The sequence below is a fragment of the Micromys minutus genome (assembly GCF_963924665.1).
Source record: "Micromys minutus genome assembly, chromosome: 3".
In the NCBI taxonomy this organism is placed as follows: domain Eukaryota; kingdom Metazoa; phylum Chordata; class Mammalia; order Rodentia; family Muridae; genus Micromys; species Micromys minutus.
In genome coordinates, this window is record NC_137972.1 from 68,052,863 (window position 1) to 68,057,169 (window position 4,307).

General features: G+C 39.6%; 1 pseudogene across 1 annotated transcript; it reads right to left on the reverse strand.

Moving 5' to 3' along the window:
• Positions 1-266: 266 nt before the first annotated feature.
• Positions 267-862, reverse strand: LOC308418280 (rRNA-processing protein FCF1 homolog; annotated as a pseudogene). Its single transcript has one exon. The product of its transcript is annotated as an rRNA-processing protein FCF1 homolog (transcript).
• Between the last annotated feature and the right edge of the window lie 3,445 nt (positions 863-4,307).

Below are 4,307 nucleotides of genomic sequence, written 5' to 3' on the forward strand. Positions count from 1 at the left end.
GCAATATATATATATTTTTTTTTTCCCAAAAATCAGCATATAGTTTATACAATAAACTTCTTGCTTGCAATTTTCTTTAATAGATATGGGTGTTTTACTTTCTAATTTCAAGATTTTGTTTTTGATGTCTTCTTTTGATGAGTCCTGTCAAAGCATTTTTAAAAGAATTTCTATTCTTTTCTTTCTTTCTTAAAAAACAAAACAAAACAGAAATCTAGTTTAAGTAGCTGGTCCAAGAACAGCAGGCGGATTCTGTGGAGTGAGAATTAGAAGCTAGGGGCTCCGTAAATCATCTGGCATCCACTCAATGTTGTATCTGTGGCTAGAAATGTACATAACAGGAAATGGAGGGATCTTTCTGATTCTTTGTTTGAGGTCAGGGTTCAACTGTGGCCACAGTGTAACACTTGTGCAGAGTCACTCTCTGTACCAGGCAGTCGGCATAAGTTCCTTGGTGTGCATGGCAATTGGTCAAATCCTGGATCCTTGGCAATTCTTAGTGCCACGTGGTACTTCTGCCCCAGTTTGTCAACTTCAGCCACTACACAGTCAATTACACAAGGAATACACTTGGCATACAGACAGTCCATCATCGACTGAACTAAGTCCAGTTTGGCCTTCATGGAAAAATTGATGAAGTTGCTATCCACAAGGATGTGTGGTAAGGTGGACCCAGCTGTGTATTATACTGGAAGAACAAGCAGGAAGGGTGCTGGGGGACTTCTCTTTCCTTCCGCACACTCGGATCTTTCTTTTCTTTCTTTGTAGGCTTCAACCTATCCCTTTCTTTAAGTCGCTCATCTCTGAGACCAAGCATTCGCTTCACAGTCGCACATCTCCTTGTTTTCTTTTGCTTCCCCATGTTCACGCCACACTCCTATTTCCATTCCTATTCTTTTCAAAGGTGATTTTATTTTACCAATTTTCTCTGATTTTTTTTTTGTATTTTCTCTTTTTTATTAGATACTCTGTATTTACATTTGAGATGTTATCTCTTTACCCCGCCCTGCTCCCAATCCCCCTTCCTCCAGTTGTCTTCACAAAGGTGCAGTCCCTTCTGATCCCCTCTCCACCCCATTGCCTTGGCATTCCCCTACATTGGGAAAATGTGCCCTCTCTGGAACAAAAGCCTCTTCTCACATTGATGCCAGACCTTGCTGTCTTCAGCTACATACGCAATGGATCAATAGGTCTCTCAAAGTGTGCACCAAGGTTGGTGTTTTACTCCATGGGAGTTTTGGAGGGTTTGGTCGGTTGATAATGTTATCTTCCCATGAGGTTGCAACCTCTTTCAGTCTAATTTTTTTATAGTACTTTTCTTCTATAATACACTTTTAGCTTTCTTATTCCATGCTAACTGTGGTAGAAGATGGGCCTTTTTGTAAACATTACTTGTGATTTCTTGCTTTTCTTGTAGTGCTGGTAGTTGGATCCAGGGCCTTTCACATTGTAGGCGGGTGCAGTACCACCGAGGTGTGTCTCCAGCCCATGACTTCATTTTAATCCAGGAATAATTTATACACGTACGTTTTTTTCTGTCAGATTTGGAATGTTTTAAAGTCAGTGTTTTCGCTCATCCTTGATGTTGTATCACGAGGAGGGAGTGTAGTATGATGTTGGTGAGCTGGAATGTGTTAGGCCTTCTCAGCCAAGAGAGTGACTGGCTTTCATAACTGTTGTCAAGTGTGCGGGGGTTTCTTTCTCAGTCTTCTGCATTCCGTTCTTTCCTTTTGTCTAGCTGCTGCTTTCAGTTTTGAGAAACTGACTATTATCTGACATAATATTCGTATTTCTTTCCCCTCTAGATGCAGCATGTATTTGATCAGTACTGAATGTACCTCTTTCGATGCTTTTAAAAATCTTTCTAATGCATTATTTTTTTATCCTACCTTATTTTTTCAGGTTTTCTTTTCTTTCTTCAATAATCCCATTTGTCTTTCTTTTGTTAAGTCAGATGAAAACTTTATCCGACAAGGTTTTGGTCTGATGCAGAGTTGAGTATGTTATCCTACGTTGTAGGGCTTTCTCCTCCCAGCATCGTTTAAGGAGATTTCACTTTTGATAAAGTCTAACTTATTGGGAGTCTTTCTTTTGCCTTATCAGAGCTCTGCTGTATTTAGTAAATTCTACCTACCTCAAATCATGAAGATGCTATTTTGTCCTCTGTAAGTTTCATGGTCGGTTTGAAACTGGCTTTTACATATGATACAAAAGAAACAAAAAACTTAAGCGTTTCCTACATAGATGTTGTAAATAAAATTCACTAGAAAGAAATTCAAACAGAAGTGAGGCTTTATATGGAGACATTTCGGAAGAAAGGAAAAGAAGGAAGAACGGAGAAAGGAAGGGATGGAGGGATGGAAGGAGGGATAAAGAAAGGAAGGAGGGAGGAAGGAAGAAAACACAGTCATGCTGACTCCTGAGTACTTGACATTACCATAGTGACACAGATCCAATTCCACTTGGCTTGTCTGGACAACAAAAATGAGACGTCCTTGGTTATTTATTTTGGCAGATAAACCAGGAACAGACCCGCACAGGTGTTGTAAAGCTCTGTGCCTTGTTCTTCCAGGAATAGAGAAACCTTATATACAACAATGTAGTAAGAAGTGGCTTTCAGGCTTCCTTCTGAATCACAGGCTGTGGTAGTTTGAATGTAATCGGTTTCCACAGGCCCGTAGTGAATGCATAATTTAGAGGCATGGCCTTGTTGGAGGAAGTGTGTCACTGTGGAGGCAGGCTTTGAGGTCTGATATTCTTAAGCCATGCTCCGTGGGACAGTCTTCTTTGTTTGCAGATCAAAATGTGAAACTCTCAACTCTTTATCTAGCACCATGTTTACCTACATGCTGCCATGTTTCCTGTCATGATGATAATGGAATAAATCTCTGAAACTTTAAACCAGCCCCAATTAAACGTTGTCTTTTATAAGAATTGCCTTGGTTATAGTATCTCTTCACAGCAATAGAAACCCCAGTAAAGACACAGACCTAAACTAGTTCCTTACCTCCTTAGAGATTCATTCTTCCTTCAAGTTCACAGCATCCAGTGACTTCAGAACTATTTGTTAAAAGAATTTTATTTTCTTCTTAGATTGCTTTGGAATCTTTGAAAAACATCAGTGGGGGGGGGGGCTGGAGAGATGACTCAGTGGTTAAGAGCACTGACTGTTCTTTAAGAGGACCCCAGGTTCAAATCCCAAGACCTACATGGCAGCTCACAACTATCTGTAACTCCAAGATCTCACACACACGCAGGCAAAACACCAATAAAATAAAAATTAAAAAATTAAAAAAATTAACAATTCAAATACAAGCAAACAAACCCCCAAAGAATGAGTCTGAGCACGTGTGTCTGTTTTGAACTTTATGCTGTTTTGTAGCATGTGGTCTTGATTACTACAACTTCAAAGAACACTTAGAATTCAGTGGTTTAAGTCCTACAGACTGCTCATTCCTGAGGATTCCTGTTAACATTTTAGTACTTTTGGGGACTCTCCTAAAATCTCCTCTGCCAAAAAAAAATTTAGTTCATTATTTTTAAGTTTAGCCTCAGGCAAGTTCATAGGACAAGGACAGAAAGTAGCCACATGCTTTGTCAAATTGTCACAAAGACAGTATGTAGCCCAGTTGCTAATACTGTTTCCCTCGGAAACCTACTGGCTGGCCCTCCGCAGTACACACTGATCTAAGTAAGCACTGCTGTCTCTCAAGCTCCTGTTAGGACAGCCAATTAAATGTTGCTTGCAGCACTTAACCTCTTTTCTCTTCCAAACCTTCCACTCTCCTTCAAAAACCAGCATAGTTAGTTCTATCACAGCACTAGCTTACTCGCTAATACCAACCTTTGTATTAATTACTTTTCTATTACTGAAACAAAACACAATAGCCAAGGCAATTTATAGAAGGGTTTATTTAGGGATTACAGAGGAAAGAGATTTCCTTACCTTCAAGGGCAATGTTGCAGTAAGCACTAGGCACTGCTGCAGGAACAGCTGAGAGCACTCATCTCAACCACAACAGGAAATAGAGAGAGTGAACTGGGGTGGCAGGGACGCTTTTGAAACCTCAAAGACGCCCCTCTCCTCAGGAACACACTTGTGTTCTGTGCCTTCTAAGAAATGGAGAGAAAAGTAGCATTTTATATTTACTCAGAAATATACTATTTCTAATATTGTTTTCTTTCTAAAGATTCGACTTCCAAGTAAATGCAATTTCTTTCTTTCCCAAAGAACTGGTTAAAGATTTTTTTTCACTGTGTTTCTGCTGGTAATAGACTATTTTAATTTTATTTTAAGCTGTCTTGAA